The following is a 27,228-nucleotide window of genomic DNA, read 5'->3' as shown; positions in this document are numbered from 1 at the left end:
TGCTTCCCCAGCACAGCAGAGCGGAGGATCAAAGCGAGATGAAATTGAGGAGCCGCTTTCCTTCCATCCAGCTGATATTTATGGTCACCAAACCCCCCTCCAGGCTGTGCTAATGGGGTAAAATGCCCACCTTTGAGGTGGGACACCCAGTTGTAACTCTGCTCTCCTGGTCCTCCTGTGGGAGAGTTCTGCTCCGTGGGTGTGGGGGGAAAACATCAGCTGCAGGGCTTGCTGCTCATTTCCCGTATTTTTCTTACAATGCTTGAACAAAGTGTCTGATGCTGAGTCAGATTTTTCGTCTGAGATGATTTTTTCTTCCTGGCTTTTTCTACTGGTTAGGGGAAAAAAAAAATAAATAATACGAGAAATTTGCGCGTAATCCAGAGTAATTTCCCCTTTTCCTCTCCTCCCTGTGTTTCTCAGTTTGGTCCTGAAGACATTGATTTCTCTTCCAGCCCTTCGAGGCCTGGAATAAAGCCAAGAAAATGAATGAAAAGGTAAACAGAGGCAAAGAAAAATAGATATATGATCAGAGACACAAAGCAGGTTCCTGGCAGAATGTGGAACTGAGCCCTCTTGCTTTCTGCAGAATCCAGGCTTCCCTTAAAAGGGAAACTGAAGGAAATAGGTCAACTCAAATAACATTAAATCATGCTGGATGGAAATGTATCCCACTCCTCTCTGAGCTGCGGGATGACACAGAGTTTTAAAACTCCATTTGCTGATGAACATCTGGGATGTAGAAGGAGGCTCTCTAGGATCTGAGCAGTGTCCCTTGCTTGGTGTGACAGTTCTCCTAACAACTTTCTCACTCTATCATCTGCTCTCTGCTGTTCTGTTCCTTCTTTTTTTTTTTTTTTAAAGGAAACTTGAGTCATTGCCACTTTTTATCCTCTCCTTTTGCTGCCTTAATGGGATCTTCCTTCACTTCCTCCCTTTTTTTTTCCCCTCTTTCCATTTTATGAGAATGTTATTCTCCTCTTTGTATCATTTCAATACTTCTCACCTTCTCTCTCACAGTAAAAAAAAAAGGAAAGCCTTATGCTATAGCATCCTGCAATAAAACTCCAGAGTAATGCTCCTGTTTCAGCTGCTCCTGGAGAAAGAGGAAGGCAGCTTTGTTTTATTTTATTTTATTTATTTTTCATAAGTTGTTTATGGTCTGGCTCTCGAGTTCAGAGTTCTGACATCATGCAGGGTACCCTCCAAAATTATTCGTTTCAAAATCTTTGCTGAATGTTTAATACATGGCAAAAACATTTCCTGATGGACTTTGTGCCGTGACATCTCTTACAGGATGAGTCCTGGGAAAGGTTCAGGATGAATGACAGAAAGGAGAGAGGGAATAGTATTTGTCCTTAGGGAAAGGATCAGGAAAGGGAGCTGAATGCTGCTGTTTACTTCTTGAAACTAGCCTGTAGATAGATATGTCATAGACTCCCCAAAAAATCTGGTTTCTGTGCAGACAGATGAAAAGTCTTTTTTTTTTTTTTTTTTTCCAGTTCTTTTGGCTGCTTTGTCCATTTATGAATGTAATTTGGCCACATTAATGGGCTGAAATAGATCAGAGAGTGCTATTAACAATGGAATAGAGAACAGAGCACAGCACTGAATATTCCTAGAAATCCGAAATGGAAAATGCCTGTTTAGAGCTAATTCTTGGGCCTACTGCAATATGATCCTGCTTGTTGCTAATTATCATCCTGTTAATCTCCCAGCACTGGCTTTGCATTTTACTATTTAAACCACACCTGCTGAAGATAAACAACCTCGCTCTAAAGATTTCCGTAGCTGATAAATCCCAGCCTCGTTTGACCTTCCTCAAACAGCAGGATCTGAGCAGGTGCCTGAGCAGAATATGAATTTTAATTTCTGCAAGGTTTAGCACAAGGGATTGAGTCCATATTCCCTGTCCGTTGTGTTTCCTGGGAGCAGACTGTGGATTTTATCATTTCGTGCATGTTCCCAGAGTCCTCAGCTTCCTTAGCCCTCACCTCCCACTCCTCCTAGCTGGGATGAGCATCCAGAGAGACAGTGTGACAGTGCCAGTGGCCGGAACCCCAGCCCTGTGTTAAATCCATCAGTCAAACTTTGATGTAGCCCCGAAAACCTGATAAACAGACAGTAAACAGAAGGAGTTGCAGAAATGATGGGGTTTTTTTCCTGCCTCTGAAAAATGATACTGGCACAGATGGTGGGGATTTTTCCAGGAAAACTTAGAGATGATATGGTTTGGAGCTCAGGAGTGAGAAGCCCTGCAATTCTTTCAGACTCGTTTGAGTTTTACTGTCTTATTCTGAGAGCACTTTTTGTGATTTCGTGCTGAGCCTCTCCTTGCATGAGGAGCTTTTTGATGGCCGTGCTGTGAAAGCTGCAGTTCAGCTTCCCATTCCTGTGACAGCAGTGAGGTGGAGCGGCCTGGGGCTAAAGATTCCTTAAGTGGACAATCTGTTGATCGTTTTCCTCCTGAGGTGGGAATTCTGGATAAATTTTATCCCCTGGCACCGATAAGCAGAGAACTTTACGGTGACTATTCCGCGTCTCTTGCGTTTATTGGAAATGAATTCCAGTTCTGCGGAGCGCTCGGGGAGGGCGCTGGAATGAAGGGATCCGGCTCTGGACATGGGCAGCAGGTGGCACCCACAGACCGTGGAAATTCCTGCCTGGCTGCATCCAGCCAGGTGAGAAGGGCTTGGAAAACCTGCTGCGACCCAGCTTAACGCACATTGACCTTTCCTGAGTTCCGCGTTCGGCGTTTGGAACAAAACAAACGGGATTTATCCTCTCTAGCTGCGTTTGAAGGATAAAACGTGCCCATGGAACTGCTCTGCTGCCTCGATATCTGTATGAAACACTTGGTTCTTAGGTCTGGTGCATAGATTAACAAGTCAAACGATGGGGTGGGAAAAAGAATTAGAATGGAAGTGTGTTTCAGAGGTCTCCAGCTTGCCCAAGCACCTGCCCATTATCCTTGAAAAAGACTTACCCCAAACTCCCAAGCTGGGAATGCCAGAGCTCTGGCTGGTTTTAAAAAATACACAAATACATTCTGGAAATGAGAAGTTAAGGGGGGGACAGCTTTTCCCCCAGCTGCCACATAATCCTTTATCATTCACAGTCTTTCTTCATCACCTCCTCACCTTGTTTGTATTTTGTTTATGTTGTTTGGTTGTGGGTTTGGTTTTTTTTTTTCCCCTGCAGTGGAAATAACTTCTTTTTTTACAGACGGATAGTTTTATGTTCTGTTTTGATGATGTTAGTAAAGATTTTAAAAGGAGATTAGTCCCCAGTGTACATTCTGGTATTTTAGAGTTTTGTGAGCTTTTTCACAGTGCCTTGGTGGCCTTCAAAATAGATCTTAATGAAGAAATTGGATTTTGATTTGTAGAATTTGTGTGCGCTAGTGTGTAATTTTAAATGTGTAAAACGTGTCTCGGTGATGTGCACAAATATGCTCAGTGACTGCTCTGTAGTAATTGTTATTTCCAGGTTGTTTCACTGCAACAGGGCCATTCTTTCTACAAATTGGTAACTTGAATCACGGAATGGTTCGGGTTGGAAAGAATCCTAAAGAGTATCTGGTGCCAACCCCTGCCATTCACCTTTCAGCAGACCAAGCTGCTCCACCAACCTGGCCTTAAGCACTCCCAGAGCTGAGGCAGCCACGGCTTCTCTTGAGGTTCTTTTTTTTTTCCCCCCTTTTCTTCTCATTTTGCCTTCTCTCTTAAAGATTTTGAGACATAAATATATAACTTGGGTCTTCACTCCTGAATTCTTTCTCACGACGTGTTTGCATTCTTGGCCCTCGCTCCCGATGTCAAACCTGAGCAGTCGTAAAGATCTCATGCAACAGGCGTGGTGTGAACTGCAGATATGCTGTATTATTTATTCCCCCTGATCCATGGAAAATGTTACATGCAGTGATTTCTTGGTATTGTTTCAACAGTCAGTAGAAGGAAGAGGTTTTATTCCTGGATATTTCATAACTTCATTTGCATAGGGAATGACATTTTTTCACCGTGGCATTAGATCCCCAGACTGCTAATTTAAGTCTGACAGCTGTTGGGATTAATTCTTGCTTCTGGTCTTCAAGGCTGGATTATCTGTTAGGTTTTTTTGTTTTCAAACATTCCTTGTGCTTTGTTGGGTTTGCATGAAGCAATGGCAATTAAACATTTGTGTGTCTGGCAAAGCAATCTGTGGCTGGCAAACACCTAATTTACTGGCAGGCAGGATACAGAGATTCAGCTGGTTTCATGGTTGAATAATTGTCATCTCTGACTGCTTTTGGGGATGTCAAGCCTAAATTTGGACCAGGGATTGAAACACCCTGAGCAGTTCCATGGTGTTTGTAGGAGCACAACATCCTGTGGCATTACATCCTCCCGTGGTGGTGAGAGGATGTGGCTTGCTCTGAGTGATTCTGGGGAAGAATGGAGTTTCATTTTCAAGAAAACTGGGAAGAGGATTTTCTGCTTGTATAACCCCGAGGTTTTCCCAGCAGAATGCCTTCTGATTCACCTCATGGTTTGTGAAACACAGAGAGCATCATCAGTGATGTACCATAAAACCTGGCGTGTGCTCTGTTGATGTCCTCACAACAGTTCACCTTGGGATGGCAAAACGTCCGGCGTGGGAGACCCCGAGGCTTGGAGGAGGCTCACTCTGCTTCCCCCCACTCGGTGCTGGTACAACTCAGGCTGAAAACACTCGGCAACGTGCACACGTTTTCCTCTGTGTGGGCTGGAGGGGCAGATCTTTTGGGGCTACATGTGACATCACGGGTTAGGTGTCATGCCACCCAGGAGCAGAACATGCTGACCGGCTGGTTTCCTGCTGTTGGTTAGAAGTTTTGAAAATTGCGAACTAGAAAGTGGAAAAATATCCTGTTCACTTGAAAATTCCCGCCTGTGAACATTGGCCTTCAGGTGTTCATTTTAAAATGTTGTGTCTGGGGAAATTGCTCCCCTCAACATACCGAACTAACCCTAGCTCCGTTTCTTTGTGCCTTTTTTCCTCTCTTTGGTTCATCCCCTCACTCCTTCCATTAATCATTCCTCTGAAGAGCTCCTTCTAACTGAGCCACCATCATTCTGACTTATTTACGGTTTCTTCTCTTGTGTTTTTTATTACTTTTGCTTTCCAGTTCTCCGGTTCCGGCCCTCCTTGCTTTTGTTCCTGCCTTCCTCTTGCCATGCCTTGCTTGCATTAAGGACTTGCTGAGACATTTTGGATTTGCTCTGTCTTCAGTGCGCTTTTCTTTTTTGTTCACTCAGCTGATTCTTCAGTTCTAGAATTCCACTCAGCAAAACTTGCTTTAAGCTAGTTATCTGTGGCAGTGCCAGGGATAAAAAAGTTGAATCGAGGTGCCAAGCAATTAATTTTAATTTAGGTGTTATTATAAAACAAGGGGAAACCATGAGGCTGCCAAATGTAACAGGGCCAAGGATTAAAACATACGCCTTGGCACATTTTTGGGGCGTCGGGAAGAGAAGCTGGTTTTCTTTTTCCTTATGTTGAGATATAACTACCGAGAGGACAATTCAGGGTTGGGTTTTTTTTAAGGGGCCTAACATGTGGAGCTTGAATTACAATGGGCTTTAGGGAAGTCACATAATCTTTTGTAAATAAAGCTGGAGGAAATGCTGTTTGCTTCTGCGAAGGTTCTAGATGCGTTCCTTCTGCAAAGATGACAAACAGGAATGTTGTTTGTGGAAACACTCAGCCGTTTCCAGGAGTGTTACCGATGTGCAGGGACAAAAAAGGGCTTGCTAGGAATTCCTTGGGCTGTGCACAGCACCTTATTTAGGCAAATTCAGGCTAGCCAATCGTGCCCTGAGTGTGGAATGTATGAACAGAAGTGTGCATCCCTTACCTGATGTAAGGAAAAAGCCAGACGGGGTTTATTCAGTTCCACCTTCTCCCCTCAATCAGGCCATAACTATATTTTTCCACGATGAGATATGCGTATTTTTTTAATGACTCACCGGTGGATTCACCTTTTTGAGAAAACTGTAGCTGCATCTAAGCTTAAAGACCTTCTATTGTAGTTTCAGGCCGAGTTGCAAAACTATTTAAGGCAGTACAGATGTGTAATAAAATTTTTGTGCCTTTACTCAGAGGTGCACACGCCGATTTCGTTGCGATCACTACAATCATCAGGGAATCAACATGTATTCAGAATTTATCCTTTCTACTGAACATTTTGGTGCTAATTAGAAGGAGATTTGGTACAGAATACAACTGAGCCATGGTGTGTTTTAAAAGAAAAAAAAAAAAACACAAAAAATTAAAGGAATGTGAGATATGGCGACGTTTTAAGGCTTCGAATATTTCCTCTTTCAGGAGGAATGTTCTTACAGCTATTGTTAAAATAAGGAGGCGAAAGGTTTTACACGGCAGATTGATGACAAGCTGGTATGACTTGGCACTGGTCACAGACAGTCATTTGCTCTTTGAAGTCAGGCAGGCAGGTTCCTCTGTCCCCCTCAGACTGACAAAAATCTGGCTGGTGATAAAGTTGTTGCATGAGGATAAAGAGCTGATTCATGAGGCCAATGAAAACTCTGATTTAAAAGAGTTAACGAGTCTCTGACACAGGGCCTACAAAAGCTTTATCTGAAAGAGGAGGAAGAAATCCTTTTGGAAAAGGTGAGGTGAGGCAGAGGGATCATCCCTTCCGTATTGCCAAGTCCTTGTCCTCATTCCTGGGTGTTCAGCCTGTATTTGGGTGAGGAATCCCAATGAGCAGCTCTGTCAAGTGATATCAGAGGACTGGAGCTTGAAGATTTGATGGATTAAAATCAGTGAAACACATCAATTAAAAGTTCAGGTTCCAATTAATGTTCTTTACTTACTGACTGGCACAGATTTAGCAAAAAAAGGCCCCAAACATGTGAGCTTGAAATACCATTTTGGCAGCAGCTTTTTCTTATACCAAAGCAAGAAACTAAACTTTCAAATTCGCGTTCCTTCTAAAACTTTTTAAGCCTCAAGTGGTTCTTTCTGTAGGCGTATAAACTGCCCAGTGTGATAATGATAAGGAGCTGGTGTTGCTCACATTGTTCATTTCCCACTCATGCACTGATAGACAAGGAATATTGCAATTTATGTGAAAAGTCTAAATCTGTTTGGTTTGGTTTTTTTTTTTAAAGCAACTTTGTATTCTTTTAACAATGGAGAACCATAATTTCCTTCACTGCTGCCAAAATTTTCTGACAATGAACCAGGCTGTGAATTTGGATCCAGAAACTTGTGCTTTTGGCAAAAGTAATTTTTATGTTGGGAGACCTGCAGATAAACCTAGATATTATTTGTGTGTGTGTGTGTATACTTATGAATTAGATCCACTACTTGGTGCCCTGTATCAGGATATTAATGGTAGTGAATGAAAATATCAGGAAATTAATGAATCCTGTAAGTTTTTTAGTTTTCATATGGGAAAAAAAAACAGAGAGAAAACCACCCAGTTAATAACCAGAATTTGTAGTACAAACTATTAATTCTCATTTATAGGAAATTACCATCTGCAGCTAGCAAAACCCCCCAAATGTCCATTTTCATCCTCCATGAAACCTAAATGGGATTTCCCAACCAGTTCCTTAAGAGAAAGCCAATCCCTTCCCGAATGGGATCACTCGAAAATTTCTCAAGGCAAATTTGTTTTCGGATTTGTTCTTTCCCAGAGGATTAAATTGGTTTAAATACTGGAAAGACTCCTTGGAAGTTTCCAAGTTTCTCCTAACACCATGAGTCAGATGTCTCCAGGTTGCGTCGTGCCAGATTTGATGTCAAATGATAATCCAGTGGGGTTTTCCACTAGGCTTCCTAATGGAGAGTCAATGGGATTTTACTGTGTAAAATAACGGGATTTTGTCTGAATCACCGAAGCCAATGCAAAAAATCTGGTCCCGCTCAAGGGCTTGTTAGAACGCATTTTTAAAGGCTCAAAATGTTAAGGAAAAGAAGTAAAACTTGAAGTTCTGTACAGTGACATCCGTTTTGGGCGTTAATTAATTAATGAGCGTGTTAGTGCAGCACAAACGCTGCTCTGGGCAGTCTTGGTGGTGACAGCAGACTCTGATTCCTGCTCGTTTTCCAACGATCCCCGCTCTCCAAGGCCAGGGCGTGCTTTCGCAAGCACAGTTGCTGCTGCTCCCTGGAAATTTTCTGGGGGGGGGAAAGGAAGTGTTGCCTCATGGCTGGGTTTGGCAGGTCCTCCCTGAAATTCGGGAGCTGTTGGTCATGGGTGGCCTGGTGACCGGCATCGCCGGGTGACCTCTGTGGCTGAATGAAACTTGTCTTTCTGGAACTTTCACTGGGTTGGTAAAAGATCCAAGGTGCTTCCAGCTCTTGAGGGTTTGGGGGTTTGCCGCGTTCGTTTTTTCTGTATATTTTTTGTCCTGTTTGGGCTGACACCAATTCCAAGAACTGTCATTTTCCCGCAGACTGGGAATCCAGCTTCTTTGGCGAGCTGCAATTGTTCTGCAGCCTGTCTCCCACACTGCTGCGCATTCTTGAGCAGAACTGTTGTCTTCATCCGAGAGTGAAAAAAACCGAAGCGTGGATGCGTGAATTCGGCTTTGGCACGCTCCTCTTTTTGCCCTCTCTTAAGCAAATAATAATTTCAAACACATGGAATTCCATTTAGGAAGAAGACATGAAGTGCATGTTTAAGTGAAACAGAAGCAGAAGCCCTGCACTCATTATTCAAAGATCTTCTAAGATCAGGCTCAGAAAATTGTCCAAAGAGGAATAAAAGCAGAATTAGACCCCCAAATGGCCGCTGAAGAGATGAGAAGTGCTGCTTCTAGCCCAGTCCTGTGGAAAACAGCAAAATAATGGGAATATGGATTTTGAAGCCATGGTTAATAGAACGTCACCTGTGCAACATGGAGCTTGATTTTACATGAGGGGAGTAAATAGCTTTTCAGTTGGGAGCCAGGGAAGATTCATAGGTGCTGTCGTTTTCATAGAGTTGTTAAAAATTATCTCAGTTTCTGTTAAATGCTGCTCTGTTTTTTACAGGGGCGAATGTGGAGCAGATCTCAGCGACTTCTGCCCATCTCTGGCACCCTCAATGCCCAGACAGGAAGAGGAGTATTGCTTATGTTGCTATCAACTTCTTTTCTCCAGGTAAGGAGAAGTCACCCAATACTTCCCCACATTCTTGGGAGCTGATAGTTGAGAATTGTTCATGAAGAAAATTGAAAATGGTCCAAGGGATTACTGGGTGGAGAAATTTCCAGTGTCTGCTTTAGGAACTCGCCATCTCCCTCCTTTTTTTTTTTTTTTTTCTTTTTTTTAATAAACACTTTATTTATAAACAATATAAATAGGTCCATTGTCTCGCAGTTGCAAGACAAACACAGAGGAGTTTGTCCTCACCGGCGGTGAGGTGAAGTCAGTGAGATTGTCGATGGCATGAGCCGTGTTGGATTTGGCTGGCTCCCAAATGCACGTATTAGCAGAGACTCTTTCACCTGATGAGGATTAATGGTGCTGGAATGCGCGGCAGCAGGAGGAGATGTACAGGAGCAGTTTGCCGCAAGCCGAGTGTATTTTCATGTGGTTCTGGTTTGTTTTGGTGTGAGTCAGCCTGGCAGCGAGCTGGTGAGGTAATCTGCCGGGGCACGGGCAGATGTGACATTCCTCCCTCCCCCCGTGCTCCCACCTGAGCAATCACTGGAGAAAAGGTGGGCGCGGCGTGGATTGATGGGGCTGCCTGTGGAGCTGTGTTCCTAGAAAGGAGCAGGATGGGTCCAGACCCGGCTTATCAGCTGGCCCAAAGCAATATTCGATGCAGACACTGATAAGAGCTGCGTTTAGGAAAATGAGGACAGCTGCACTCACGCAGGTGTTCACCCAGCTCCTGTGCTCGGTGTGTGCCTGGGTGTCTGCCTCTCCTTGTCCCACTGCTGGAGAATGGACAGGCAGCAGCTTTCACAAGGCTGAGGGGTCCGAGACATCCTGGAACAGCCGGAACAGTAGCAGGGTCTGTCGCAGGCTCCACAGGGTCACTGGACGAGGGAAAACAGCTTCAAACTGGGAAAAAAAAAATGGGCTTAGATTAGATATCAGGAAGAAATTCTTCACGGTGAGCTTCGTGAGACACTGGGAAATGTTACTCAGAGAAGCTGTGGCTGTCCCATCCCTGGAAGTGTCCAAGGCCGGGCTGGAGGGGGCTTGGAGCAACCTGGGATAGTGGGAGGTGTCCCTGTCCATGGCAAGGGGTGGAATTGCAGGATTTTTAAGACCCCTTCCAACCCAATCCGTCCTGTGATTCTGTGGTAATGCCTCAGTAGAAAGTGACCATGGAACCATCTATAATGACTGACTCTTCTGTCGTGTTTTTGGCCCATGTTTTTATTGGGTACCCCCTATGCCCCTCCGGCAGGCACAAAAGAAGTTACAGGAAACAGAAAACCTGCCCATTGCCGTTCATTTGTCTTTATTTTCACAACTTCACTGCTGTTCTTGTGGAAATTTGGAAGTTCTACCAGATTGCTGGGATTCTGTAGATGGTTTGTGTGGACTTAGCCCTGACTTTTTTATGGAATGAGCGGGGAAATGGGCACACAGTGTGGCCACATGAGTCACAAACATCTGTCTTTGTGGGTGTCCTATTTGATTAATTAACGTTTACAGCCATTTCAGCTTTCTTCACACCAGGCCCCCAAACGGCCTGTGAGTAATTTGGTACTTCAGGGCTTGCCTGGAGGTGACAGATTTTCCCGACTTTTTCTGTATTCCAAGGTGTTTGTCTTTCAGGCATGAAATTCAGAACGTGGAGGTTTTATTTTTGGCTTACAGATGTCATTAAAGCCGGCCCCTTGCTGGTGGTAAATGTGGTCTTAAAAACCTGTGTGGATAATAGAAATAGGAGCGAGGGAGAGGAGCTCTTGTCTTGGGCTTGACACATTTTCCACATGGTTTAGTCGTAAATTCTAACAACAAATTGCAGCTTTTCTCTGTTGGGATGACCGAAAACCAGGAGCCTTTAATTCTCCCACATCCCAGGTAATAGGAATAGGACTTTTCCAGGAGTGGCTTCACTTGGTTCAGAGACTGTTCCTGATGTGCCGGACTGTAAATGTCAGCCTTGGGCAGGGTGGTGATTGCTCTGCTGCGTCCTCCTGAGCTGCCATCAGGGTGAAATGAATAAGGATGTTTTGGCTCTTGCTGTAGTTGTGATTAGTTGAGCAGTTTTATGGGGTTTTCAAACCATTTCCGTCCAGCATAGCACAGACAGGTTCGGTTTTCCTGCTCAAATCTCCACCAGCATTTTATTCCCTGCATGTACCTCCCTTTTCCCCCTGTGCTCCATGGCCAGCTGTCTTGATTTGGGAATGGTGCCCCTCAGTTTAGTGCGGCCACAGAGATGCTCCAAACCCTAATGATTTCTCTGGATGACACCTGGAAATCTGTCTCACAGTCTGGTACCTTGTGAATTGTTTTCCCTCTGTTAAGGTGGGGAAAAAACCCCAACCTTACAGCCTATCCACAAATCGAAGAGTTTAGAATTTCTACATCAATAGCATATATTAAATATCAAGGAGCTTGCTTTCCTGTGTGTTTCCAGAATGGATAACTTAACACCACCAGATATCCTGCGTTCTCCTTCACTTGGAAGCAGGACAGCTGAAATGCAAAGTCAAGTTTATTTGCACAGAGAAACCTGCTAATGACTGTCACCATTAGTCACCGCTTGATGTAGAGAGAGTTGGTGTGGAAAGAGAAAGCAAATACAATGGGGAACGAGATATTTCCAGTCATTTACACAGGTGGCCTAAGCCTTGAGTGCTTCTAAGTGGCTGTTGCACTGCACTTTGTTTGAACTTCGGCTCAAATTTTACTTTTTGTTTCCCACACACTGTTACAACATCGCCAAGGAAACGTGCTTTAATGCACCACTGCTTAATTCTCTGGATCCTGACTAGAGGAAATGATGGAATCCTGTTCCCTAGAGATTGATGCCATGTGCAGCCTTGTCTACCTGGTTTCTTCCCAGGTACCCAGATTTCTTCTCCTCAGCTCCCCCCAGATAAACACTAAATCAGAGCAGCAATCATTTCCAGTTGCGCTCTCAGGAAAAACCGAAAACAATTTTCTTAACAGGCTTCTCAGCAAATGCTTGGGAAATGTTGGGAGGCTTTACTTGGTTTTCCAAAATGTAAACTGCTTTTCCAGCAGTGTTCTGTCAGTTAACTGCCAGAGGCCTCATCCATCAAATATCCTCAGTGACCGGCTGGAATTTGCTGAAAAATAAACGTTTCGACTCTTAGGTAGGAGTAAAGGTTTGGTCCAACATGTGATTAGGGTTGTAACCAAGCACATGCTCCCAGCAAAAATTCACTTTTTCAGGCAACACAAACCGATGTTTGCTTGAGTAGAAGCCTCTAATTTTTCCCGGCATCAGAACTGAAAAATAAGGGCTGTTACTTTGGATACTTTTCCTGGTTTTGCTCCAAATTTTCCAGAGGAATTCACTGAGCTCCTGAAGACCCGCGGTAGACATCCAGTCTGTTACCAGTGCTGATATCCAGTGGGGGAATTGAGCCAAAATGGCTTGCCAGAAAATACTTTCTGCAAATCACTTGAAGGTGAAGGAAATTTCTCCCTCTCCCCTTCACGGAATATCAGTATTTATTTAATAGTTTTCCATTTCTTTCAATTTCTCTTGGTTTCCTTGATTTATTACAAAACATAGCCAAACATGGTCCTGAACCAACTGAATTTTCACAGTGAGAAGAAAATAAGGTAGAAAAAGGATTGGAAATTAAAATTTTATTTTTTAATTATTTAATAATGATGGCAGCTGTGTCAGAACTATTTCATAATTGGTGTGCATTTATGGAAGAGCTTATTTTGGCAGCGTGAGACATGAGATGCGTTTATATCTTTTTCTCCCCAAATTTGAGTTGGATGTTCTTGCCTCAAGTGCGTGTAATCATCTTCACTGGAGGCATGTTGTTTTATATTTAGAGGTCGAGAGGCTGCTGAAGATCAGGTGTTTTGGCTCCGTGAGGGTATCCAAAAACCCCCTCTGGAGGTGTTGAGGGTGGGGTTAGAGCAACGTTGTTTAAAACATAAAAAAAAAGCAAAGCCTGAAAGTGGCGAGTTGCAGCTTTTTCCTGGCCTTGCCAAATCCGAGGCAGGCTTGGAGAGGCAGCTCAGCTGGCCGGACACATCTCCCAGGATCTCTGGCAGCTCCTGCCCTTGGCTCGGCGTGTGCAGAGCTTTGTTGTTCCTCGCTCTGCTGCCAGGACACACACAGGACCTCACGTGTTCCCTGCCTGGCTGCTCCTTGCTCACCCTCCCTTTCCCCGCAGCAGCCCCTCTTCGGCATTCCTGCCTCCAACTTGCTCCTCCTTTTCCCTCTTTGCTGGCCACGTGTGCCTTTGCCAGGCAGGTGCTCGCCCTTTGCCCTGAGAAGAGGTTTAAGTCCTTGCTGAGCTTCTTCCTCACCTCCCTTAGCCACACCAAACGTCCTCTGAGAGATTGTCAGATTTATTTCAGTGCCACGGGCAGGCCGGACTCCAGGTGGTATTTGCACCGACAGCATGTTTATTATAACTCAAATTAACATGTTCTGCAGCTAAAAATTCCTGTAGCCTTCCAGATCTCTCTGCAGGTTGATGTCTTGGCCGCAGGATCAGTGAGGGCACTTTTTGCATGAACACTTTCTCAAGTCTGCCTGTCTTCTGTTATTTCCCTGATGAAGAAGATGAAAGACAAGGATGTTGAAGGGAACGCAGGGTTTTAAGAGAACTCCTGGCTTTTTGTTGCCTGAATTCTGATCCTTTGGGTGTATATCACTTCCTTTGGACATCAGCTGCACTGCTGGGGACTAGAGCTTTCTCTCATGACCCTGCAGTACAAATGGAGAAAACAAAATGAGCCCTTAAATTTGAGATTTTAATCACATTTCTGACATCTCCCAGGCCAAGACTCAGTGAGTCTGAATCCGTGCTTGCTTTCTGAAATCTTGCGGGGATAAAAGAAAAAATCAGAAAAAGTCATCATTTGAAATGTCAAATGAAATTGAGTCCTCAAGTAAATAACTTTGTCATGGGTTGTAAAGCTTTGCAATGGGTCATCACTTTTTCCTCCTGTTGTCTGTGTTGCTTTCTTTGAATTTCATGAAATGAACTATATACATCTTTCTGTGGTGTTAGAGGAAAGCAGGTGGCGCCTGATTATGTTCTCTGAAAAGCTGACATATCCAGTAGACTGCAAATACACCACTTTGAAGGTTTCCAATGGTCTGGCTGGAAGAGTAGGTGGGTAAAAAAAATAGGACAATGTAGAGGATTCTAGTTTTTCCCCCTCTCTGGCCAATATTCCTGCAGCAGTTCTCATTTCAGAGATGCAATCTCACATGTAAGACTTGCACTTTCGAGGTGCATTATTTGATGGTCTAGACAGACTATATCCTGTGTCTGTGACTAGAATCAAAGCCACATTTTTTGCTGTTGTATATTTGGCCACCACAGACGTGCAGGTTAATTACGCTGAGTGCACCATTTATTTAAAAAAATCAAATTAATTTCTTAAGTGAATGCATTGGCTTATCTAGGACTGTGGAAATAAAGAGGGAAAAAAACCCAACTTTAGGAACATTACCTTTTGTGTGGTAAAAGAAACATAACTCTGGTTTGGTGAACCTTTACATTATTGCCAGTTTCTCAATTCCTTTTCAGTGGAAATATTGGCTCTGACATTGGCTACACTTACAAATGTGCATTATTCCTTATCCTCTTTTTATGTCCAGGCAGGCTGTCAGAGAAAAATCTTTATCTCTGGCAGATAAAACCACCCTCAAATGATTTAGATCATGTGGACTACTCATACCAACCAAGATCTGCTGGCTTGGGGTTTTAAAAATCTTCCCTGGAGAAGAAACTGTTCAGTCTGCCACAATTTTATGTGACAAAGAAATACTAATAAAATCTGGAGATGATGGCAACAAAGAGTCACTCTTCGGGCGAGCAGTGGGGAAAAATTGTGGCAGTTCTGAATTAAAGTATTTTTATCCCAATCCAAAGTATGCCCAAGTTTTAATTCCTTGGACTTAGATTTTCAAGTGGTATTTAACCAATTATTCCTCAGAAAATCGCTTCCCTGTTAATAAATACTGATATTTGGAAAAAGGGGTGGCACAAATGGTTTGTTTGGGGATCTGTGCAGAGGCAGCCCACGTGCCACTGACATCCCCTCTCTACTTCCATGGCTGAGGTTTAAAAATCAGCTCTGAGCCTCCCTGTGTGCTGCAAGCCCTTTTCACCTTGCTCTGGATAAAGCTGTCGTACCAATCTCACTGTAAGCATTAGTAATGCTTAAAAACCAAATAAGTCCTTGAGAAATAGTGGTCTTTGCCTTAGTGAAACAGCGAGCAGGGTTAATGATCACAGAGCCAGAACTGTGGTATTTTGCCTCCTTGAGATTCCTTGAAATTCATTATGTTCCTTGGAATTCATTTTGTGAAATACTCTCTCTGCTTCTTCGCCTTATCTGTTTGCAAAACTAGTCCCCGTTTTCCTTTTTCATCAGGTATTTTTCCTGTGTCTTTTCCCTGACTGCAACCCCAAGTCGGAGCTTTGGAAAAAACCAAAACCTATGCGGGGCTCTCCTTCTGGCTGGAATTTTAGGGAACTCCCAAGATGATGCCTGGTAGCTGGGAGATGACACTTTTTTTCTGGTTCCGAGTAGCCTTAGAACTGACATTCTGTACCGCTGAAGCTTCTTTATCTTATCTAAGGGGAGCATTTACAGTTTTTACATAATTCCAGGATGAAATAAATGTCATCGCTGCGCTCCAGAGAGCAGCTGGGGCTAAAAGCACTCCTGGCTCCCAGCAGAAGGATGAGGGAGGAAGGCTCAGGCAGCAGCAGGAACAAGACAAAGCTTGAGTGGGTTGTTTTCCAGCTGTTTCCTGAATCATTTACCAGGGCACCAGTACAAACCAGTTCTGTTTTGAGACCGCTTTAATTTGCACTTGACAGAAGGGTGGCTGCTGCCTGGGAAGCTTCATCCCGTGAACAGAGCAGGGCTGAGGCACAGATCCTCTCCTCCCTGCGGGGTTGCAGAGCAGCAGCTCAGGCTGAGCATTTCCTTTGGATGGGGCCGGTCCAAAGCCGCAGACTGGGAGCAGGGAGGAGTTCCCCTCCCTCTGCAGGAGAAAAGGCACTTGACAAGGAAAGGCAGGCCAAAGCAGGCCGTAGTGTTTCCAGAGAGTTGTAACCTCATGGTGTCTTGACCACTTCCACGTTTTCGCTTTCCTCCAAGATGACACTGACAGAATTCCCAGTTCTCTCTCTCTCTTTTCTTTTTTTTTTTCTCTCTTTTTCTGACGTTCGTCTTCCTTAGCCTGTTCCCAGAATACAGTTGTTGATTTCTCTTTTACCACAGTATTTTCTGTTATCTTTTGATCCAGTCCAAGGCTGACTGCTGGCTGTATGAATAACTTTTTTCCCTTAACTCTTTTCCATTATCCTCTGGCCACACTTAACACAGAGTACTTAAAGATCGGGTCTGGGGCCTGCAGGTGCTCTTTGTATCACCAAGCGGGAGAGAAATCCCATAAAAATTGTCCTAACCCAAATTTTTCCATCAGAATTGTTTCTGAATGTTTTGCATCTTTTGATTTAGTTGGTTTTTTGTTTTCCTGTTTAGTTTATTTTGGTTTTGCTGCATTAAAACTTAACAGAGGGGCCCGCATTGGCTGGCCCAGCTGCAGTGCTGCTGTCCGATCACTGTTCTGCTCTGTCTCAGTTTGGAAAGACAGGTGTCTGCCAGGGAAAGCTGGAGCTTCCCTTGGAATGGAGTGTGTAAACCCCTTCCCTCTGAATTGTTATAATTTTGAAATTAAGGGGCTTGCAGGCAAAGAGGTGGGAATAGGAATAACTGGCCTTTACTAGGAATATTAAAACCGTAGTAGTACAAAACAAACCCCAAAACCCAAACAAACAAACAGAAAGAAGCAGTGTCAGAGTCAGGACATAGGCTTGCACCCTGTTGGTTCCAGGGTGTTGGAAGCAGTCCAGATAAATCCTCCTGCAGTGCCAGATGTGGTTCTGTTGGAGAACAGATGACCCTGTAGAAGGCTCCAGTGGTGTGAGATGGGTCTGGTCTTCCAGAGGTATCCCTTCCGTGAGGTGTCCCCTGGAGGGAGGATGGGTCCTGGAAGGGATAAAGAACACGGCCCCAGCTGGTTTTAGCAGCTGTCCATTAACAGAAGACACCTGTCCCCTCTCCCCTGGAGTGATGAGGAATGGGTCATAGAAGAGATAAAGGAAAAAAACCACCTCCCCAAGCAGTTTCAACACATGGGGATAGAATACATCCTGCTTTGAACTCAAGACATGCTCATACCCTGCCTGCACATCCGTCCAGCCAATCACCTTCCTGCTCCTGCCCTGCCCACGCATCCCTCCAGCCAATCACCTTCCTGCTCCTGCCCTGCCCACGCATCCCTCCAGCCAATCACAGCTCTCTTCCACCTGTCACTCACCTGCCTGTCCCCGCCGTTCCAGGCTGCAGCTGTGCAGTTCCCACGGGGCTTTCTGGTGAGCCTTAAACATTTTTACAATTATCTACCCCAAACCCTTCGGTATTTCTTTATTTTCTTACAAAAACCTTCGAAACGTGGCAGAATTTGCAGTGAGATGTAGGCTGCTAAGCCTCTTTGTGAAGCAGAATTAACATTTCCCTCCGGTTTGTAGAACAGCTGCCTCTAGAGCTGGGCGGATTTCGGTTAAGTAGAATTCTGGGGGGTTTTGGACTTCTTGTTCTGAATATCTCTCTTTTTTTTTTTTTTTTAAAAGTGAACTGTAATTCTAATGATGTTTCCAAATGCTTACAGCGCTTTATGTATATAATCTGTTCGATTTTATTGAGCCTTGATGAGAAGAACTTGCTAGAGTAAATTTTTGCCTGCCAGTTCTCCACCTCGTGCGCTAAGCCACTAGAATCCATGGGATGAGGGGAGGAGCTTAAAGTCATCCACGAGTTTTGAAATAACAAAACTAACGTGAAAAAATTAAAAGTCAGGGCAGTTTGCTGTGGGTATTTGCGTGTGGCTGACTGGCTGTCTCTGAATTGTTCAAGCTTGGATGGAACCACTGTGGATGCAAACTTCGTTTCAGGAGAAAAATACGCAACCTTCTTGTTTTTCTTTTCTCACAATTCTGTTTTGAAGAGATTCTGAACCATGTTTATGGGATGGGTCGCAGGGGAATCCAAATAATGAAGACCGTACTTCCCACGTAGACGTTTTGTGTGTAGAACAGACAGAGGTTTTTATTAAAGCAGGACAGAATTTAGAGCATTTAGGAGCTGAAATGGCCTTGTGAGAGAACTTACATGTAATTTTTATAGGATGAATGCAGTTCCCCTCTCTTTGTGTCCAACAAAAGAAGCTATTTGGACAGCGTCTTCCTTTTTTTACTGCCCTAAATTAAATCAAATCTTCTTTGCAAGATCCAGTGAATGTAAATTCATACCAGGAATACGGTTTAGCTCAGTTGAAGGTGACTGAAAGAAGATGGAAAACTTAAGCAAAATTTCATTTTAACGTGGATTATTTTTTTTTCTGAGCTGTTGAAATTGTGTTCTAGAAAATGCTTTCAAAGAAGATGCTTCAGATGGTCTTTGGGAGTTTAATCAGCTTTTCTTTATTAGTGGCAATGAAGGCACACCATGGATTCCATCTTCCTAAAAACAATTGTTACAATTCTTATGAAAATCATTAAAATAGTGGGAAAATAAAGTATCTGTACTTGGAATCAAGACAGTCTGAAGGGAAATTGTGGGGTTAATATTCATGAAGGAATTAGCGAGGAATTAATTTCATTGGTATGATTTTGTTTCCTTCTTTTATTTTTACAAACGGTTTCCATTTTTATTTCTTTTAAGGCTGATATAGATATTAAAACAGATATATTTATAGATATTTTAGATTGATATTAAAATAATTCTGGGCTGCCATGAGTCAAGACTAGGAAAAGTAGATCTGAAAGCATTTTACTGACATGATTGTTTTTTTAAAAATCCCAGGTAAAATGTCATCTTCGTGGAAGCCTTCCCTGAACTGAAATTTCCACAACTGCAAAGAAAGAGGTAAGAGACATATGGAGATTGTAACTTTCATCCTGTTCCAGTCCTGCTCTGAAATCTTTTAAGGAGCTTTAAGTAGAAGAAGTGTAGGTAGCAAAGAATTGCAGAATCTCCAGTGGCGGCCCTAACAGGATCTGATCAGCCCTGGCAGGCGTTCCGTGCTCCCTGGTGGAATCTGGAAAAACCAGCCCAGGAAGGTTGAAAATAACAATCATCATTCCCTTTTATCAAAACCTGCCTCTTTCTTCATCCTCTCCTCACTTGAAACCCACAGCTGTGGGTTTGCAGCTAAAGCCAGGCGTAGCAAGGCCATTCATGCACAGTGGAAGGAGAAAATCCGTGTTTGGGGTAAAGAGTTCGTCTGGCCATAGGAAGTTTTGGCTGTAGCCGTGCTAACAAAGTAGGAGATGTGGGATGTCCAGAAGAATCCTTTGGGAAAACTGATGGGCTGAGTAAAGCAGCTCTGTCCTCAGGTGCTGGGCAGTGGAACTTGAGCGGAGTCAAAAAAGGAGAAGCGTTCTCCTCGTTCCATGCACTCTGCTGAAAAGCTAAACCAAATACGTGATTCCAGCTTACGGATCTCTAGGTTTGTTTTGACAGGTGTTTAATCATTTACAGAATCATTATTTGATTCTCAAATCATTATTTGAGAAAGCCACTAAGCGCCCACTTAAAACGAAACAGATATGTGAGGGCTTCCTTGAATAAGTGTTTAAAATTAGGAGGTGCACTTCTTCTTAGTGTAAAAAGAAAACCAAACCCCAACAAAAAGACTCAAACCAAACCTTAATTAAAACTGAAACAAGCCTTCCTTCATTAGTACTAAGTGGTAATTAGCTCTCCAGCCAAGGAGCTGCTCTGAACTTTCTAAATATTTAATTAAAAAAATGAAAGATATTGAACCGGTATGTGTGTGATCATGTTTACAGTAGGTATGAGAGCATGCAAGACCCACCTGGATGCTACTGTTGCTCTGAGTCTCTTTTTTATTATTATTTTTTGGAAACCTTTCAAAAAGTTTCCCAAGTTTTTGACAGGTCTTGAGGAGTTCCCCTCCTGGGGAGGTTAAGATATTGAAACGCACCCTTACGTAATGTCCTTTATTTGGCAGAAAATGAAAGGAGAAAATTGTGGGGGTATCTGATGGTCAGAGAGTTTTCTTGTTTTGCTCCTGCATTAATGTTTTTTAGAGATATTTATCTCCCCTGAACTTTTTACTGTGAGGGAAAAGAAACTGAGATGTTTGGCAAGATAGGAAACAGCAGTTTTGGTTCTGCTTTTAGAATACGGATTCTGTGAGGGAACTTTGTCTAGGTGAGGGTTTTTAAAAGGGCACAGGGCTGTCAAAACCAGCCCTAATATTCTGCAGTGTTCGTAGACAGACCCAATTATCTAAACATGATGGAAATATGGAATTGTTTGTTTTGTGCTGTTTTATTTTTCCTTTGGAAAACAAGTCAATAACAACTATACGTGAAGAAACACAAGCACCTAAGTGCAGCAGTGAGTTCTGGAAGGGCAGGACTTGAACTTGGTAATTAAAATGCTTTCTGTATGGACTGAGTATATCAAAAACTGTGCAGGGTGAGAAGAGCTCTGATTCACCAGCGTTTATTTTAGTCATTTGAAAACTCCCAGTGACAAAAGGGGAATTTTGGGAGATGTATGAACAGGGTGTCTGTAATCTCAGAGCTGAGTAAAGCAATAGAATAATTTCTGAAACGACTGTTGTCCATCATTAATAAATGAAGGGAAAGCAGCTGAGTTCTTTTTAGATCGAAATCATCAAAAGCGAGAAGGAGATTATTTAAAAACAGTTATTAAGAGAAAACTATAAATATTCATCACTGTAGCCAAGACTGATCATCAGTGAATTACTCAGCTTCTCCAGACTACACCCTATTTTTCTATAGATAAAAGCATATTTTGCCTACACTTGCAAGTTGGGAATTGAACATTGGGATCTTGATGCAGAGAGGAGTAAGGATGTCTAGCTGCTAAATGAGGATTCTTTGGGTGTTTCTCCCTTGGAGCAGCAGTTCCACAGGAATACAAAGAACTAAAATAACCTTATCAGGAACAGGGGCTGCTGCCAGCAGAGTTATCGCCGTGGTGGAAGGAGTTACCTGGAGCGAAGTGTTCAGCTCTGGTCCTCCCTGTACTTGTGGGTTTAGAGGAGTGAGCCTAGAAAAGAGCCACAGGAATGATATTCTGCATGGGGATGAACATGGGAATGAACATGAGGGAGTGAGACCTCAGCCCTGCCAGAGACAGGGATGAACGAGGCAATGGATGCACATTAAAGCGCAGAAATTGCCTCTGGACACAGCCAAGCACCATTTTACTGTGAGAGAGGACGGACTCTCAAAGAGATTCCCCAGAGAGCTACTGGAGCTTGCATTTGTGGAGGTATTGAAAGGGAAATGGGAAACAGGCCTGGAGGATCTTTCCTGGTGGGAGAAGATCTCCAGAGGTGCCTTCCAACCTCCTCCAGTCTGACATGCTGTGAGAGAAAGGAAGAAAAACTGAATAAACCTTCAAAAGAGTCCGGTATGTTTACTAATACCAATTCAAGAGGAAAGGACTCAGAGGCAGAAAGCAAAGCTGAATTCTCCAAGGGAAATGCAGGCCAAGGGTTTTTCTAACGTTCCTGGATTCGTGCTCTGAGGTTTCAGAAAGGCTGTGCCATTTGGACTTCTATAGGAGTTATGCACATAGAATGTGAATTCCTATTAATTTGAATATCTCTTACTAGGAGTCCGAAGCTCTGAGTGAAACCATAAGGTTCTGATTTTATGATCTGCCCATTCGGAGACACCGTGAATCACTTCGTAAATTCTGTCGGTGTCCAAATGTCCAATTCAATTGCTGTTCAGCCTTCAAGTTCAGTCTTGTAGGGTTTATGGTGTTTGTCCCGTGAGGGGGATCAGTGGGGGGATCAGTTTATCCATCAAAATAACAGACTGGAAATAATAATAAGTATCCACAGGGGTGACTTTGAACCCGTGTGGAAGTTTGTAAGAACAGGGAATAAAATAGAGTTAGTATTTAGTGGAATTTCTGTAAATTAAAGGAACAAAGAGACAAATTTTAGATATTAAAAGGTCATAAAAATGTATGGATGATAAGAGAGAGAATCTTTAGGACAACAATATTAACACAGAGTTTCCTTAAAAACACCCAATCAGCTCCTAGGTCTGTGCCTGGCCCTCAGGAAGTCTGTTCAGCCATACCAGGAATATCCAAAAGTGCCACCTCTGCATTTTCCATCCCTTCATGGCTTGCAGCCAGGACTAATAAGTCACAGCTACAGCAAAAAACCAACATAATAGTCAAAAAAACTCCCTAAATATAAAGCAGTGATGGAACCATGAGGGGATCTAAAATCAAGAAAGAAGTGGGAGAGGACCAAAACAGAGCATTGCAGCTCTGGAGCTCTCGACTGTAAACTGGGGAGACACAAGTCTTAACTATGGCAATAAAAAGATTATTGGCTTATGAATGGGGTTCCTGCATCCATCTGGTTTGAGATAGAATTTTTGGCTGTAAGAGCTGCATTGTGCTCTCCAGTTTTCACCTTATAAATCTGTTTGTCCATAGAGTTCTTGGAAGATGTTCCTGGATTCATCTAATAATGTTTAAGTCGCCTTTTTTTTTTTTTTTATAAATCCGTATTTTTAAATTCACGTGAGATGAATAACAAATGTTCAGTCCATGTTTACAAGATATCTAATGGCAGGAGTTTAAGTAAATATTGCTTAGCATAAATAATACTGTATGAGAAAGACAGCAGGAGTAATGAAAAATGCAATTAAGGAAGGGCTATTAAAACGAACTGGTTCAACACTCCAGAATTGGTTTGAGGATGATAAAAATAGCCAATGTTATTTCAAATATTAAGTTAGAGGAATCTCTCTTCCCAACAAAACTCTCCCCAGAAATAGCAGAATCAATAATCCAGCAGGAGACACACAGGCTGTTGAGAATTGGGAAATGAGGCAGCAGAGCAGCAGAAGTGTGAGGGGAATTCAGCTTTGAATGAGTGAAATTTCGTAAATGTCTTGTAGTGGTATGACTAAATGGGAGCAGTGCAGAAACTTGGATAAGAAAGGCTGGGACACTGGAGTACAGTGTATTCTGATAGAAAATAAGATGAATTATGAGAATGTTAGATGACTAATCAAGTGATAAACTACAAAATCTAACTGTACTTGTGAGACTCACACGGTAAAAAGTAAGTTCCCGTGATGAAGATGTGATAGCCATGCTGCTGCTCACCGGCTGTTCCCTTAAATAGAGGCAGCCCTGTGGAATTCAGAGGGATTTCATTCTGTTTAAAGACATGTTTTATTTTTGCCTTGAGGAGGGGGGACAGAGGGACTCTGAGAGCGCGTATCTGCCGAGATTGGAAAGGGCGGCACTGGTAAAATCAAGAGGAGAAATTCAGCAAAGCGTCTCCCTCTCCAGCCTCCCTCCTTCTAGGATCCACTTTGCCTTGTCATGAAGGGAGAGAGTTGCATGTTTTCTGGGACTGCTGAACTTTCTGGCACCAATTCCTATTGGTCAAACAAAGTTTTAAGTGGCCTTGTTGGTTCTCCACTATGACGTTTCATTTTTCAGCCCTTTGGAAAGGTTTCCCAATTCTTTAAGTCGTTTTTGCTGTTCAGAAATAAATCCCACGTGCCTGGTAAATTTGGCAGATGTCTCTATTAGTTTATTAAAGCCCCAAATGCCTGCTGTATATCCATTCTTGTGCGCAGTTTTCGACAAGTGTACTCTGCCCCCTCTGTTGAACTGAATTATAATTTGAAATTACTAAAATTCATAAGTAATTATATAGGAAATGCAGATTAAATACAGGATTAAAGCATTTCATTGGGATGCTCCTATCATTGCTCCTTAGCACATTCAATAGCAATTTGCCAGGAAATTTTACTATATACTGGAATATTTTTAGGCATTTTTTTCCTGATGTATGTGAAATTAGGATTGCAAGCACTGGAACGTGGTGTGTACATGCTCTCTACGTTCTTGTTCAATGGATATCTGTGCCTACCATTCCTAAACTGCCACGGAAAATGCCAAGCTTAAAGTCTCGTGTGGGTCCAAAGCTGAGTGAGGCTCCGTTTGCTGTTCTGCCAGTCCGCTCCTCATAGCTGCTTGAATGGGAATGTGATTTTGTGCAGCCCCCTAGATAACTGCACTTGGTAGCAAATTCATATTTTCCCTCTTACTCCTCCTAATATTCCCTGTGGAGAGAGATCCAGATCCTCCAAGCCAGCGGGTTAGTGTTTAGTTAAGGAAAAAAATCTTCTTGTGCTCTCTAGTTCTTTCTAGCGCACAATAAATCGTCTCAAATTGTGGGAATGCAGAATGGCCTGACGCAGGTTTTTATCCGTCTTTGTATTTTGTAGACTTGAGATGATCTGAGAAGTATTACACTTCGGCAAACCTGCATGTTTATTTTCTGTTTTGTGAGAGGCAGGACATCTGGTATGTGAGAGCAGCAGGTGCGCAAGGTATTTCTTGGATTATTATCGTTATTTGCCTTCGCTGCACTAAAACAAATAGCTCTGCTGTCACTCCTGTGAAGGGTTTAAGTAACCTGTGTTCTGATTCCCATTATAATTAACATCATCAAGCAGAAAAGCACGTGTTTTTCAGAAGCACGCCTCTTGATTTTCAATTCTTGCCGGATTCGTCTCTTTTCATTTGTTTGCAGAGTCTGTGCATAATTTGAACTTTTTGCACAGCACAAAGGCAGCGGCACTGAAGGGAAGGAGGGGACAGTCCATTGATCATTGTGACAATAAAGCAGTCAGGACATCCTTGTCCAATAACCTGCTTCATCACTTCCCTTCCTGTCCAGCCTTGGCCAGCCTGATAGGTTTACAAGGCTGTTTCAGGGTGAAATGCTCCCTGATCATCTGGCTTTTAGATTATCAATTTCCCACCTGTCACGCAAAGATAATAATGCAGGATTTACAACCACGGGGATATTTGACCTACACGTGAGATTGCACAGGGCGATAAAGCTCTTAGGTGGCTGTTGAGACCTTCACACAGTTCATTCCAGCATGTCTTTTCTGCCATGGGAAAAGCTGATTTCTTCGAGCCTTTGAGTGTGCCCTGCCTAAACCAGGAGTCGTTTGGGAGAGTGAAGGGCAAGAAGCCACTGACTGGTCCTGCAGTTTAATTCCATGAACACATCACCAGTGCCCAGGAATATGCCTGGGCATGATTTAATTTCCTACTCTAGGTGTAGTCTTTTCCCCACTCTGGGATTTTTTATGAGGAGAGGATGTCGGATGTAGGTACAGCACATTGAGGGCGGAAAGGATGTCCCTTTTCCTGAGACAGAACAAAAGCTCCCTGGGAAAATCTGCGTGGCCTTCGCCGGTTTTTAGAAGCTCAGATTTCACAAGGATGTATTGTGAGCTTCGGCATGTTCCTACGAGCTGCATCCCAAATGCAAATCCACAGTTCAGAGGCTGCTCAACTGTTTTCTGAGGAGCTGACCAATAACTTTGGTGTTTTCCCCGATTTTCCCTTCCCCAGTCAGTTGGAACCCCAATCCTCTTTTTTTTTGTTCTGGCAGAATCGTGCATAAGGGATGTTATGGCAGTTCTCAGCAGGAGGTGACTCTTCACCAAGGGCTTTACTCAGTTTTGCCTTGAGGGGTGTGGATGAGGCTCATCCTCCAGAAAGGCAGCAGATTTCCATGCGAACAGGATTGGGAAGGACTTGCACAGCTGTAACCACTATTGTGGCCGTTTCCATTCTTAGCTCACTGCCTACAAAGCCTTTTAGGAAAAAGATGCTCAGTTGAGGGCTTTGAAAAAGGGAGAATCCTATTTTTACAGTTTGTGTCACCGTCCTCTGTTTGCCAGTCATTATCCTGTTTCTGTAAACCACTTTTTTTTTTTTTTTTTAATTGCTTTATGGGACTTGCAACACAGCCAGGAGGTGAGGACACTGTGAGGTGCAATGTTTCAACAAGGAGGACAAACACAACGGGGACAGGTGGTGAGGGAAGGTAGAGCCTCTTCTTTCCTTGTTTCTGAGTTTACTCTCCATAAAATCCAGTCTGTGCCAGACTGGGGGAAAACCTACTTCCTTTTCTTGCAGGAGGCTGCTCCTTGCAGCACAGAAATCTGATTGGGATCCTAAATTAGTGCCTAGACCACGCAGGAACGGGCTGCTTTATTTTCCCAGCAAAGCCCTGACTCTTGTATAAGTCACCTGCAGATGCAAGGCAGTTGTTTCCTTCTCTCTCACAGGTACAGGAATCGCTGGAGGCAGGGCAGTAAAAGACTGACAAAGCTGGCAGCGTTCAGAAACGTCTGGGGAAGGGAATTATTCCACAGCCCAGTGATTCATGCTCCCAGGTCTGCAGAGGAGATGCTCACAGAGCTTTTTTTCCACTGGGAGGAGGGAGACGAGGGGCAGACAGGCTTGGCTCCACACTCCAGAGAAATGACTGTGAATTTTCTCATCTTTCCCTCAATATTTTCTCAGCTCCTGGATGCGTGGGAGGAAAAGGAAGTTATTCAGGGTCTATTATGACTTTCCACTACGTTGCTGCGTTTTGGATTAGTGTTTGTCTTACGTCTGCAGCCCATTGTCTCTTGAATGAGCTGATTCCTACCTCCCCACTCTGTTATCTCTCCATCCAGGCAGCTGAAATCGCCTGTGAAGAGACTACTTGGGTTTGCCTGGCAGGCCTGGGTAAAATTCCTTCTAAACCTACAGGAAGATTTCAAAGATTAAAGCATGCCTTGGTTTGGGCCTGTGCTATCAGAACCATATTAGGGAAATTTCTGGGTTTTAAGCCCTGATATCCATTCAGGGGCCACAAGGTAGGAGCATTTAGGGCCAGCCTTTCTCAGAGCATTTAGGGAAAAGCAAATGAGAGCTGAGACTCTTCTTGGGAAGAGGAAAAATACCCACGTAATTTTTAAAACCCCAGTTTGAATTCAGTGTAGCTTCTCAGGGATCCTCCAGAAATAATGTCTTGATGGTTCCTCATATTTTAAAATCTTTTTAGCCTCCTCACATTATTTTTACTGAGGGAATTCCCCTGCCCCTTATACTCTGTTCATAACAAGACAG

The 27,228-nt window shown here is 43.4% G+C and overlaps 1 protein-coding gene across 1 annotated transcript in view; it reads left to right on the top strand.

Moving 5' to 3' along the window:
* LOC136303963 (chromatin assembly factor 1 subunit A-like) overlaps positions 1-27,228 on the top strand; it is a 220,802-nt gene that overhangs the window by 2,675 nt on the left and 190,899 nt on the right. Inside the window, exons 2-3 of the transcript XR_010724331.1 lie at positions 9,028-9,135; positions 19,057-19,119. The gene's annotated coding sequence lies outside the window, so the exon portion shown is untranslated. The remainder of the gene's footprint in view (positions 1-9,027; positions 9,136-19,056; positions 19,120-27,228) is intronic.

The sequence above is a fragment of the Chamaea fasciata genome, unplaced genomic scaffold, assembly GCF_029207755.1.
Source record: "Chamaea fasciata isolate MVZ Bird 193981 ecotype frontalis unplaced genomic scaffold, bChaFas1.0.hap1 SCAF_2, whole genome shotgun sequence".
In the NCBI taxonomy this organism is placed as follows: Eukaryota; Metazoa; Chordata; class Aves; order Passeriformes; family Sylviidae; genus Chamaea; species Chamaea fasciata.
The sequence above is the reverse complement of the archived record's forward strand: the minus strand, read 5'-3'. Positions and strand labels throughout refer to the sequence as shown.